At 39.7% G+C, this 15,430-nt stretch overlaps 2 protein-coding genes across 2 annotated transcripts in view; one reads left to right on the forward strand and one right to left on the reverse strand.

The window, feature by feature from the left end:
- LOC134949563 (H-2 class I histocompatibility antigen, Q9 alpha chain-like) overlaps window positions 1–15,430 on the reverse strand; it is a 101,065-nt gene that overhangs the window by 84,835 nt on the left and 800 nt on the right. The gene's annotated exons all lie outside the window — the stretch shown is intronic.
- LOC134949562 (zinc-alpha-2-glycoprotein-like) overlaps window positions 1–15,430 on the forward strand; it is a 75,663-nt gene that overhangs the window by 11,261 nt on the left and 48,972 nt on the right. The window lies entirely within an intron of this gene.

Consider the following 15,430-nt stretch of genomic DNA (forward strand, 5'->3'; position numbering starts at 1 on the left):
ATGATGATGGTAATAACAGATACAGTAATGTATACTAGTATACAGAGAGTGACAGGTGTATAATACATGTACAGTATATGATGATGGTAATAACAGGTACAGTAATATATACTAGTATACAGAGAGTGACATGTGTATAATACATGTACAGTATATGATGGTAATAACAGGTACAGTAATGTATACTAGTATACAGAGAGTGACAGGTGTATAATACATGTACAGTATATGATGATGGTAATAACAGGTACAGTAATGTATACTAGTATACAGAGAGTGACAGGTGTATAATACATGTACATTATATGATGATGGTAATAACAGATACAGTAATGTATACTAGTATACAGAGAGTGACAGGTGTATAATACATGTACAGTATATGATGATGGTAATAACAGGTACAGTAATATATACTAGTATACAGAGAGTGACAGGTGTATAATACATGTACAGTATATGATGATGGTAATAACAGGTACAGTAATGTATACTAGTATACAGAGAGTGACAGGTGTATAATACATGTACAGTATATGATGATGGTAATAACAGGTACAGTAATGTATACTAGTATACAGAGAGTGACAGGTGTATAATACATGTACAGTATATGATGATGGTAATAACAGGTACAGTAATGTATACTAGTATACAGAGAGTGACAGGTGTATAATACATGTACAGTATATGATGATGGTAATAACAGGTACAGTAATGTATACTAGTATACAGAGAGTGACAGGTGTATAATACATGTACAGTATATGATGATGTAATAACAGGTACAGTAATGTATACTAGTATACAGAGAGTGACAGGTGTATAATACATGTACAGTATATGATGATGGTAATAACAGGTACAGTAATGTATACTAGTATACAGAGAGTGACAGGAGTATAATACATGTACAGTATATGATGATGGTAATAACAGGTACAGTAATGTATACTAGTATACAGAGAGTGACAGGTGTATAATACATGTACAGTATATGATAGTAATAACAGGTACAGTAATGTATACTAGTATACAGAGAGTGACAGGTGTATAATACATGTACAGTATATGATGGTAATAACAGGTACAGTAATGTATACTAGTATACAGAGAGTGACAGGAGTATAATACATGTACAGTATATGATGATGGTAATAACAGGTACAGTAATGTATACTAGTATACAGAGAGTGACAGGTGTATAATACATGTACAGTATATGATGGTGATAATAACAGGTACAGTAATATATACTAGTATACAGAGAGTGACAGGTGTATAATACATGTACAGTATATGATGATGGCAATAACAGGTACAGTAATGTATACTAGTATACAGAGAGTGACAGGAGTATAATACATGTACAGTATATGATGGTAATAACAGGTACAGTAATGTATACTAGTATACAGAGAATGACAGGTGTATAATACATGTATAGTATATGATGATGGTAATAACAGGTACAGTAATGTATACTAGTATACAGAGAGTGACAGGTGTATAATACATGTACAGTATATGATGGTAATAACAGGTACAGTAATGTATACTAGTATACAGAGAGTGACAGGTATATAATACATGTACAGTATATGATGGTAATAACAGGTACAGTAATGTATACTAGTGTACAGAGAGTGATAGGTGTATAATACATGTACAGTATATGATGATGGTAATAACAGGTACAGTAATGTATACTAGTATACAGAGAGTGACAGGTGTATAATACATGTACAGTATATGATGATGGTAATAACAGGTACAGTAATGTATACTAGTATACAGAGAGTGACAGGTGTATAATACATGTACAGTATATGATGATGGTAATAACAGGTACAGTAATGTATACTAGTATACAGAGAGTGACAGGTGTATAATACATGTACAGTATATGATGATGGTAATAACAGGTACAGTAATGTATACTAGTATACAGAGAGTGACAGGTGTATAATACATGTACAGTATATGATGGTAATAACAGGTACAATAATGTATACTAGTATACAGAGAGTGACAGGTGTATAATACATGTACAGTATATGATGATGGTAATAACAGGTACAGTAATGTATACTAGTATACAGAGAGTGACAGGAGTATAATACATGTACAGTATATGATGATGGTAATAACAGGTACAGTAATGTATACTAGTATACAGAGAGTGACAGGTGTATAATACATGTACAGTATATGATAGTAATAACAGGTACAGTAATGTATACTAGTATACAGAGAGTGACAGGTGTATAATACATGTACAGTATATGATGGTAATAACAGGTACAGTAATGTATACTAGTATACAGAGAGTGACAGGAGTATAATACATGTACAGTATATGATGATGGTAATAACAGGTACAGTAATGTATACTAGTATACAGAGAGTGACAGGTGTATAATACATGTACAGTATATGATGGTGATAATAACAGGTACAGTAATATATACTAGTATACAGAGAGTGACAGGTGTATAATACATGTACAGTATATGATGATGGCAATAACAGGTACAGTAATGTATACTAGTATACAGAGAGTGACAGGAGTATAATACATGTACAGTATATGATGATGGTAATAACAGGTACAGTAATGTATACTAGTATACAGAGAGTGACAGGTGTATAATACATGTACAGTATATGATGATGGTAATAACAGGTACAGTAATGTATACTAGTATACAGAGAGTGACAGGTGTATAATACATGTACAGTATATGATGATGGTAATAACAGGTACAGTAATGTATACTAGTATACAGAGAGTGACAGGTGTATAATACATGTACAGTATATGATGATGGTAATAACAGGTACAGTAATGTATACTAGTATACAGAGAGTGACAGGTGTATAATACATGTACAGTATATGATGGTAATAACAGGTACAGTAATGTATACTAGTATACAGAGAGTGACAGGTGTATAATACATGTACAGTATATGATGATGGTAATAACAGGTACAGTAATGTATACTAGTATACAGAGAGTGACAGGAGTATAATACATGTACAGTATATGATGATGGTAATAACAGGTACAGTAATGTATACTAGTATACAGAGAGTGACAGGTGTATAATACATGTACAGTATATGATGGTAATAACAGGTACAGTAATGTATACTAGTATACAGAGAGTGACAGGTGTAGAATACATGTACAGTATATGATGGTAATAACAGGTACAGTAATGTATACTAGTATACAGAGAGTGACAGGTGTATAATACATGTACAGTATATGATGGTAATAACAGGTACAGTAATGTATACTAGTATACAGAGAGTGACAGGAGTATAATACATGTACAGTATATGATGATGGTAATAACAGGTACAGTAATGTATACTAGTATACAGAGAGTGACAGGTGTATAATACATGTACAGTATATGATGGTGATAATAACAGGTACAGTAATATATACTAGTATACAGAGAGTGACAGGTGTATAATACATGTACAGTATATGATGATGGTAATAACAGGTACAGTAATGTATACTAGTATACAGAGAGTGACAGGTGTATAATACATGTACAGTATATGATGATGTAATAACAGGTACAGTAATGTATACTAGTATACAGAGAGTGACAGGTGTATAATACATGTACAGTATATGATGATGGTAATAACAGGTACAGTAATGTATACTAGTATACAGAGAGTGACAGGTGTATAATACATGTATAGTATATGATGATGGTAATAACAGGTACAGTAATGTATACTAGTATACAGAGAGTGACAGGAGTATAATACATGTACAGTATATGATGATGGTAATAACAGGTACAGTAATGTATACTAGTATACAGAGAGTGACAGGTGTATAATACATGCACAGTATATGATGATGGTAATAACACATACGGTAATGTATACTAGTATACAGAGAGTGACAGGTGTATAATACATGTACAGTATATGATGATGGTAATAACAGGTACAGTAATGTATACTAGTATACAGAGAGTGACAGGTGTATAATACATGTACAGTATATGATGATGGTAATAACAGGTACAGTAATGTATACTAGTATACAGAGAGTGACAGGTGTATAATACATGTACAGTATATGATGATGGTAATAACAGGTACAGTAATGTATACTAGTATACAGTGAGTGACAGGTGTATAATACATGTATAGTATATGATGATGGTAATAACAGGTACAGTAATGTATACTAGTATACAGAGAGTGAGAGCTGTATAATACATGTACAGTATATGATGGTAATAACAGGTACAGTAATGTACACTAGTATACAGAGAGTGACAGGTGTATAATACATGTACAGTATATGCTGATGGTAATAACAGGTACAGTAATGTATACTAGTATACAGAGAGTGACAGGTGTATAATACATGTACAGTATATGATGATGTAATAACAGGTACAGTAATGTATACTAGTATACAGAGAGTGACAGGTGTATAATACATGTACAGTATATGATGATGGTAATAACAGGTACAGTAATGTATATTAGTATACAGAGAGTGACAGGAGTATAATACATGTACAGTATATGATGATGGTAATAACAGGTACAGTAATGTATACTAGTATACAGAGAGTGACAGGTGTATAATACATGTACAGTATATGATGGTAATAACAGGTACAGTAATGTATACTAGTATACAGAGAGTGACAGGAGTATAATACATGTACAGTATATGATGATGGTAATAACAGGTACAGTAATGTATACTAGTATACAGAGAGTGACAGGTGTATAATACATGTACAGTATATGATGATGGTAATAACAGGTACAGTAATGTATACTAGTATACAGAGAGTGACAGGTGTATAATACATGTACAGTATATGATGATGGTAATAACAGGTACAGTAATGTATACTAGTATACAGAGAGTGACAGGTGTATAATACATGTACAGTATATGATGATGGTAATAACAGGTACAGTAATGTATACTAGTATACAGAGAGTGACAGGTGTATAATACATGTACAGTATATGATGGTAATAACAGGTACAATAATGTATACTAGTATACAGAGAGTGACAGGTGTATAATACATGTACAGTATATGATGATGGTAATAACAGGTACAGTAATGTATACTAGTATACAGAGAGTGACAGGAGTATAATACATGTACAGTATATGATGATGGTAATAACAGGTACAGTAATGTATACTAGTATACAGAGAGTGACAGGTGTATAATACATGTACAGTATATGATAGTAATAACAGGTACAGTAATGTATACTAGTATACAGAGAGTGACAGGTGTATAATACATGTACAGTATATGATGGTAATAACAGGTACAGTAATGTATACTAGTATACAGAGAGTGACAGGAGTATAATACATGTACAGTATATGATGATGGTAATAACAGGTACAGTAATGTATACTAGTATACAGAGAGTGACAGGTGTATAATACATGTACAGTATATGATGGTGATAATAACAGGTACAGTAATATATACTAGTATACAGAGAGTGACAGGTGTATAATACATGTACAGTATATGATGATGGCTATAACAGGTACAGTAATGTATACTAGTATACAGAGAGTGACAGGAGTATAATACATGTACAGTATATGATGATGGTAATAACAGGTACAGTAATGTATACTAGTATACAGAGAGTGACAGGTGTATAATACATGTACAGTATATGATGATGGTAATAACAGGTACAGTAATGTATACTAGTATACAGAGAGTGACAGGTGTATAATACATGTACAGTATATGATGATGGTAATAACAGGTACAGTAATGTATACTAGTATACAGAGAGTGACAGGTGTATAATACATGTACAGTATATGATGATGGTAATAACAGGTACAGTAATGTATACTAGTATACAGAGAGTGACAGGTGTATAATACATGTACAGTATATGATGGTAATAACAGGTACAGTAATGTATACTAGTATACAGAGAGTGACAGGTGTATAATACATGTACAGTATATGATGATGGTAATAACAGGTACAGTAATGTATACTAGTATACAGAGAGTGACAGGAGTATAATACATGTACAGTATATGATGATGGTAATAACAGGTACAGTAATGTATACTAGTATACAGAGAGTGACAGGTGTATAATACATGTACAGTATATGATGATGGTAATAACAGGTACAGTAATGTATACTAGTATACAGAGAGTGACAGGTGTATAATACATGTACAGTATATGATGGTAATAACAGGTACAGTAATGTATACTAGTATACAGAGAGTGACAGGTGTATAATACATGTACAGTATATGATGATGGTAATAACAGGTACAGTAATGTATACTAGTATACAGAGAGTGACAGGAGTATAATACATGTACAGTATATGATGATGGTAATAACAGGTACAGTAATGTATACTAGTATACAGAGAGTGACAGGTGTATAATACATGTACAGTATATGATGGTAATAACAGGTACAGTAATGTATACTAGTATACAGAGAGTGACAGGTGTAGAATACATGTACAGTATATGATGGTAATAACAGGTACAGTAATGTATACTAGTATACAGAGAGTGACAGGTGTATAATACATGTACAGTATATGATGGTAATAACAGGTACAGTAATGTATACTAGTATACAGAGAGTGACAGGAGTATAATACATGTACAGTATATGATGATGGTAATAACAGGTACAGTAATGTATACTAGTATACAGAGAGTGACAGGTGTATAATACATGTACAGTATATGATGGTAATAACAGGTACAGTAATGTATACTAGTATACAGAGAGTGACAGGTGTAGAATACATGTACAGTATATGATGGTAATAACAGGTACAGTAATGTATACTAGTATACAGAGAGTGACAGGTGTATAATACATGTACAGTATATGATGGTAATAACAGGTACAGTAATGTATACTAGTATACAGAGAGTGACAGGAGTATAATACATGTACAGTATATGATGATGGTAATAACAGGTACAGTAATGTATACTAGTATACAGAGAGTGACAGGTGTATAATACATGTACAGTATATGATGGTGATAATAACAGGTACAGTAATATATACTAGTATACAGAGAGTGACAGGTGTATAATACATGTACAGTATATGATGGTAATAACAGGTACAGTAATGTATACTAGTATATAGAGAGTGACAGGTGTATAATACATGTACAGTACATGATGATGGTAATAACAGGTACAGTAATGTATACTAGTATACAGAGTGACAGGTGTATAATACATGTACAGTATATGATGGTAATAACAGGTACAGTAATGTATACTAGTATACAGAGAGTGACAGGTGTATAATACATGTACAGTATATGCTGATGTAATAACAGGTACAGTAATGTATACTAGTATACAGAGAGTGACAGGTGTATAATACATGTACAGTATATGATGATGGTAATAACAGGTACAGTAATTTATACTAGTATACAGAGAGTGACAGGAGTATAATACATGTACAGTATATGATGGTAATAACAGGTACAGTAATGTACACTAGTATACAGAGAGTGACAGGTATATAATACATGTACAGTATATGATGATGGTAATAACAGGTACAGTAATGTATACTAGTATACAGAGAGTGACAGGTGTATAATACATGTACAGTATATGCTGATGTAATAACAGGTACAGTAATGTACACTAGTATACAGAGAGTGACAGGTGTATAATACATGTACAGTATATGATGATGGTAATAACAGGTACAGTAATGTATACTAGTATACAGAGAGTGACAGGAGTATAATACATGTACAGTATATGATGATGGTAATAACAGGTACAGTAATGTATACTAGTATACAGAGAGTGACAGGTGTATAATACATGTACAGTATATGATGATGGTAATAACAGGTACAGTAATGTATACTAGTATACAGAGTGTGACAGGTGTATAATACATGTACAGTATATGATGATGGTAATAACAGGTACAGTAATGTATACTAGTATACAGAGAGTGACAGGAGTATAATACATGTACAGTATATGATGGTAATAACAGGTACAGTAATGTATACTAGTATACTGAGAGTGACAGGTGTATAATACATGTACAGTATATGATGGTAATAACAGGTACAGTAATGTATACTAGTATACAGAGAGTGACAGGTGTATAATACATGTACAGTATATGATGGTGGTAATAACAACAGATACAGTAATGTATACTAGTATACAGAGAGTGACAGGTGTATAATACATGTACAGTATATGATGATGGTAATAACAGGTACAGTAATGTATACTAGTATACAGAGTGACAGGTGTATAATACATGTACAGTATATGATGATGGTAATAACAGGTACAGTAATGTATACTAGTATACAGAGAGTGATAGGTGTATAATACATGTACAGTATATGATGGTAATAACAGGTACAGTAATGTATACTAGTATACAGAGAATGACAGGTGTATAATACATGTATAGTATATGATGATGGTAATAACAGGTACAGTAATGTATACTAGTATACAGAGAGTGACAGGTGTATAATACATGTACAGTATATGATGGTAATAACAGGTACAGTAATGTATACTAGTATACAGAGAGTGACAGGTATATAATACATGTACAGTATATGATGGTAATAACAGGTACAGTAATGTATACTAGTGTACAGAGAGTGATAGGTGTATAATACATGTACAGTATATGATGATGGTAATAACAGGTACAGTAATGTATACTAGTATACAGAGAGTGACAGGTGTATAATACATGTACAGTATATGATGATGGTAATAACAGGTACAGTAATGTATACTAGTATACAGAGAGTGACAGGTGTATAATACATGTACAGTATATGATGATGGTAATAACAGGTACAGTAATGTATACTAGTATACAGAGAGTGACAGGTGTATAACACGCTTCTCACTGTCCTTCATGTCCTCTCTCTCATCACCTCTCACTGTTGTCTGTGTCATCTCTCTCATCCCCTTTCACCCTTCTCCGTGTCCCCTCTCTCATAACCTCTCACTGTCCTCCATGTCCACCCTCTCATCACCTCTCACTGTTTTCCGTGACCCAGGGCTGTCTTAACAGCAGTGCACTGGGCCCCCTACCCATCCTCCAGCGGTAGGGGTGGGGGGTGCTATCAGCGATAACTTTGATGTCCCGCGGGCGGAAGGGGGTGTTCTATCTTCCGCTCAGCATGTAGGAACTGGAGCAGTAATTTCTGCTAATTACTCCTTTACTGCACAGCTGGGGCTAAACTGTAGAGGGGGCATTGGGTTGAATGAAGAAGCCCTGGTACATGACTTCTGGGATGGTAGGGGGTGTTTAATACACAGGGGAGGGGTGTATAGTGGAGTGGACTTAATATTCATAATTTTCTGGTGGGAGGGCAGCTTGCTTGACTGCAGATATCTCCAGTTCCTGGAAATAGATTTCTTAGCTTTGAATGGGATAAAAAAAACTAGAGTGTCCCACCTTTCAGGAAGTTCTGGGAACTTGGAGATCAGAGTTCAGGAGCCAGAGCAATCCACCAACGAAAATCTAAAACTGCATATTAGGCGTGTGGAGCTGGAGCAGGGACCAGCTGCTGGAAGGTGGATATCTCTGGTTCTGGGCATAGTAGAGACAAGCTGCCAGTTTCCAACAAAAGGGGAGAGTCATAGCTTTTGGATTATACCCTCAGAAGAAATCTAAGTCAGACAGAACCCAATATATCTGGCTGGGAAGAGCCATTAACAGGCTTGGATGGGGACGACTGCTTTCAAGTCAGATATCTCCGGTTCCCCAGGTCCGATTTTCAAAAATCTGGTACCCCTGGAAAGAGGGGACCCTCAGCTATCAGCCTAGGACCCTTATACTCATGGGGCCCTTGGGCAAGAGCCCATTGAGCCCATACGAAAAGACGGCCCTGCCGTGACCCCTCTCAAATCACCTCTCACTGTCCTCCATGTCCCCTCTCTCATCCCCACTTATTGTCCTCCGTGTCCCCCTCTCATCACCTCTCACTGTCCTCCGTGTCATCTCTCACCTTTCACTCTCCTCCGTGTCATCTCTCTCATCACCTCTCACTGTCCTTAATGTCCCCTCTCTCATCACTTCTCACTGTCCACCGTGTCATCTCTCACCTTTCACTCTCCACCGTGTCCCCTCTCTCATCACCTCTCACTGCTCTTGGCGTCCCCACTCACATCACCTCTTACTTTCCTCCATGTCATCTCTCTCATCACCTCTCACTGTCCTCCGTATTCCCACTCACATCATCTCTCACTGTCCTCAGCGTTCCCTCTCACTGTTCTCCGTGACCCCTCTCACATCACCTCTCACTGTCCTCGACATCCCCTCTCTCATAACCTCTCACTGTCCTCCATGTCCCCTCTCTCTTCACCTCTCACTGTCCTCTGTATCCCCTGTCACATCACCTCTCACTGATCTCCGTGACCCATCTCACATCACCTCTCACTGTCCTCTGTGTTCCCTCTCATCACCTCTCACTGTCCTCTGTGTTCCCTCTCATCACCTCTCACTGTCCTCGGCGTCCTCTCTCACATCAGCTCTCACTGTCCTCTGTGTTCCCTCTCATCACCTCTCACTGTCCTCGGCGTCCTCTCTCACATCAGCTCTCACTGTCCTCTGTGTTCCCTCTCATCACCTCTCACTGTCCTCTGTGTTCCCTCTCATCACCTCTCACTGTCCTCTGTGTTCCCTCTCATCACCTCTCACTGTCCTCTGTGTTCCCTCTCATCACCTCTCACTGTCCTCTGTGTTCCCTCTCATCACCTCTCACTGTCCTCGGCGTCCTCACTCACATCACCTCTCACTGTCCTCTGTCTCTTCTCTCACATCACCTCTCACTGTCCTCCGTATTCCCACTCACATCATCTCTCACTGTCCTCAGCGTTCCCTCTCACTGTTCTCCGTGACCCGTCTCACATCACCTCTCACTGTCCTCGACATCCCCTCTCTCATAACCTCTCACTGTCCTCCATGTCCCCTCTCTCTTCACCTCTCACTGTCCTCTGTATCCCCTGTCACATCACCTCTCACTGATCTCCGTGACCCATCTCACATCACCTCTCACTGTCCTCTGTGTTCCCTCTCATCACCTCTCACTGTCCTCGGCGTCCTCTCTCACATCAGCTCTCACTGTCCTCTGTGTTCCCTCTCATCACCTCTCACTGTCCTCTGTGTTCCCTCTCATCACCTCTCACTGTCCTCGGCGTCCTCACTCACATCACCTCTCACTGTCCTCGTCGTCCTCACTCACATCACCTCTCACTGTCCTCCGTGTCCCCTCTCTCATCACCTCTAACTTGTCCTCCATTTCCCCTCTCACATCACTTCTCACTGTCCTCCGTGTCCCCTCTCACATCACCTATCACTGTCCTCCATGTCCCCTCTCACATCACCTCTCACTGTCCTCTGTATCCCCTCTCACTGTCCTCCATTTCCCCTCTCACATCACCTATCACTGTCCTCCATGTTTCCTCTCATCACCTCTCACTGTTCTCTGTGTCTTCACTCTCTTCACCTCTCATTGTCCTGTTTCCCCTCTCACATTAGCTCTCACTGCCCTCGGCGCCCCCTCTCACATCAGCTCACTGTCCTCCGTGTCCCCTCTCACATCACCTCCCTCCCTGCAGCCTAACCCTACCCCTTCCCCCCGCAGCCTAACCCTAACCCCCGCAGCCTATCCCTCCCTCCCTGCAGCCTAACCTCCCCCTCCCTCGCAGCCTAACCTTAACCCTCCCCTGGGGTGCCTAAACCTAACCCCTCCCAAAAGCCTAAACCTAACCCTCCCTTCCCCACAGCCTAAGCCACCCTGGTGGTGCCTAAACCTAACCCACTTCCCCCGCACCGCCGGCATACTGAACGTATCCCAGTCTATTCCTTTTATCACAGGACATTACAGTATCACCTACAGTTATCTGGTGACTGTTGCTGTACATATTATATTATTCCAGTATTATATATTCATTGCAGTATTCTGTATCTCAGTACTCAATACATATATGCAACGGAGCCTGCTTAGACATCCTATGTTCTCTACATATCACCCAATTGTAGAGAAACCGTAGGTAGACACGAATCCAAGACAAAACCAAACACAAATCCTGACAAAGACCTTGAAAGACCTACAACTATTGAATCACGCCCTTACACGGCTGAGGGAATCCCTTATATATCTCAGAATCCAATCCCAGTTATCTGCGGCTAACTTCTCTCCTCTCTTCCAGGCTACTGATCAGGATACCTCTCCGCAAAACTATTTTCTATCCTGAGTGGGTCGCATCAATGCGATAAACATGAACATTCTCCCCAAACAGCTGTATCTTTTTTTAAGGCACTTCCCATAGCGGCCCCTGTCTGGGTACTTCCCCTCAGTTCCGTTATTTTAAATGTATTTGGAATAATAGGAAACCGTATACACAGGGATACAGTATTCTAATGAAGAGGTCTATCGATGGGGTTTGGGTTTACCGCTGCTTTTAAAGTACTATCAGAGTTTCCAACTTAAGGGCCTTGTTATCACAATCCGCATCCTTGGATGTCATGTGATTAAATCGCCCAAACTCGCACTGCAATAATTGATTACATCGCAGGGATGTATCAATTAACGCATGCAGGGACAGAGCTTGCAACCCTGCGATGACAGTCCGCAGCATCATCGGGGTATTCTTCGTAAAAACTACCCTAATGTCCTGCTGTGCATGCGCCACTACCACCGCCCAGTCGACTCCCCCCGCCACGACTACCACCTGTGTGCTGCGGTGACCCCCTATGCTGTAAAGTGCACTGCAGCTTTGCAGCGTCACTTTATTGCACTGGGGTCACAGCGCAGCATATGGTGGAACCGGCGCCCAGCAGCGCTCACCGGAGCAGCGGACACCAGCTCTCTGGACAGGTGAGTATGATTTTTTTATTTTTTTTTAACACTTTGATCAGCTTTGATCACTGGAGCCGAGTCCTGCACAGCTTTCTCTGCCCCTGGGCAAATGCCTGCCTCTCGCAATGCTGCCCTGTGATCTCTCCAGTCTGAGCTGGCGTGATTATCACAGGGCACACTGTGGTATTTTGAAAAAAAAATTTTTAGTAAATTTGGCCACATCACATTTCCCATTGTAAGTATGGTCAATGCTATGTGGCTTACTAAAAAAACAAACAGTGAATTAAAGGGTTTGGAGCAGTTTTTCATGAAATCGGCTCCAAATGCCCTTTAAGACATTCAGGTGATACTAAAATAATGTGAAAAGGGTGTGAAAACAGAAAACACCCTTTTCACATTATTTTAGTAAAAATAATGTTAATAAATGGGCTTCTTAATCACTTAGAGCCTCATTCAGACCTGATCGCAAAAGCAAAATCTTTCTCTAATGGACAAAACCATGTGCACTGCAGGGGGGGCAGATGTAACATGTGCAGAGAGAGTTAGATTTGGGTGGGGTGTGTTCAAACTGAAATCTAAATTGCAGTGTAAAAATAAAGCAGCCAGTATTTACCCTGCACAGAAACAATATAACACACCCAAATCTAACTCTCTCTGCACATGTTATATCTGCCCCCCCTCCCTGCAGTGCACATGGTTTTGCCATTAGAGAAAAATGTTGCTGTTGCCATGGGGTCTGAATTAGGCCCTTAGTCACTTGGCACTCCCCCCGAGAGGAACTAAACATTGGGTGGATTTAGAGAGTGAACCTGGTAAGGTAGACTCGATATCTGATCTGCCCTGGCTTCAATGCCAACATATACAGTACCTGAATATGCCCTACCGGTTCCTACGGTCGGACTCGCGCTCTCTGTCTGGGACTCTCTCGTTACTAAATATGATCTTCTCAGACATCCCTGTGGCAGTATTCCTCTTTCCCTCCAGGTCCATCAATTCACATAGAATTTATCTGCACTGCCACCAGCATTACGCAGTTCTGACATGTCCGGTATATGGGGGTCATTCCGAGTTGTTCGCTCATTAGCTGTTTTTAGCAGAGATGCAAACGCTAAGCCGCCGCCCACTGGGGAGTGTATTTTAGCTTAGCAGAAGTGCGAACGAAAGGATCGCAGAGCGGCTACAAAATAATTTTGTGCAGTTTTAGAGTAGCTCAAAACCTACTCAGCGCTTGCAATCACTTCAGACTGTTCAGTTCCTGTTTTGACGTCACGAACACGCCCTGTGTTCGCCCAGCCACGCCTGCGTTGTTCCTGGCACGCCTGCTTTTTTCCGAACACTCCCTGAAAACGGTCAGTTGACACCCAGAAACGCCCACTTCATGTCAATCATTCTGCGGCCAGCTCTGCGACTGAAAAGCTTCGTTAGACCCTGTGTGAAACTACATAGGACGTTGTGAAAGTACGTTGCGCATGCGCAGAAGTGCTGTTTTTTTGCATCATCGCTGCACAGTGAACATTTTCAGCTAGCGATCAACTCGGAATGACTCCCTATGTACTATGCAGTCTTTCATGGGTATCCAGGAGAGGCACTAGCTGCCCCACTCCTACGTCTACCAATACCTTCACATCCATCACTTTCTTAGCTCCTCTCTAACTAACATTGACTCCCTCCGCAATCCCACACCAATTGCTGATACATCGGTACCATCGTCACAGATCGGGTCATGTTGCAGAGTGTGAGACCTCTGTAGAGGCGCCGGCTGAGCTGCTCTCCCAGGACGCTGAGGGCTAATTTATGCATGCCCAGAAAATGGCGTCTGAACGACCATGATACGCCTGCGTTTTCCTGACCACTCCCTGTTACCAACCCCAAATGTTGTCTGTCACTCTACAGCATAGGTTCTCAAACTCGGTCCTCAGGACACCACACAGTGCATGTTTTGCAGGTCTCCTCACAGAATCGCAAGTGAAATAATTAGCTGCACCTGTGGGCCTTTTAAAATGTGTCAGTGAGTAATTAATACACCTGTGCACCTGCTGGCTTACCTGCAAAACATGCACTGTGTGGGGTCCTGAGGACCGAGTTTGAGAACCTCTGCTCTACAGCACAGGTTCTCAAACTCGATCCTCAGGACCCCACGCGGTGCATGTTTTGCAAGTCTCCTCACAGAATAGCAAGTTAAATAATTAGCTCCACATGTGGACCATATAAAATGTCTGAATTAGGCCCAGTATGCACTCCTATATATTTTTTGTATCTAGACAAACTGCTGTAGTGATACGGGTGGTCTTCAGTATGCCGAATGTCGGGATCCCAGGGCACAGTATACCGGCGCCGGAATCCTGACACCCGGCGTACCGACAGATATTCTCCCTCGTGGGGGTCCACGACCCCCCTGGAGGGAGAATAAATAGCGTGGCGCGCGTAGCGTGGCGCGCGTAGCGCGCCACCGTGCCCGCAGCATGACGAGCGCAGCGAGCCCGCAAGGGGC

This window comes from Pseudophryne corroboree, chromosome 8, assembly GCF_028390025.1.
Source record: "Pseudophryne corroboree isolate aPseCor3 chromosome 8, aPseCor3.hap2, whole genome shotgun sequence".
NCBI classification, from domain to species: Eukaryota; Metazoa; Chordata; class Amphibia; order Anura; family Myobatrachidae; genus Pseudophryne; species Pseudophryne corroboree.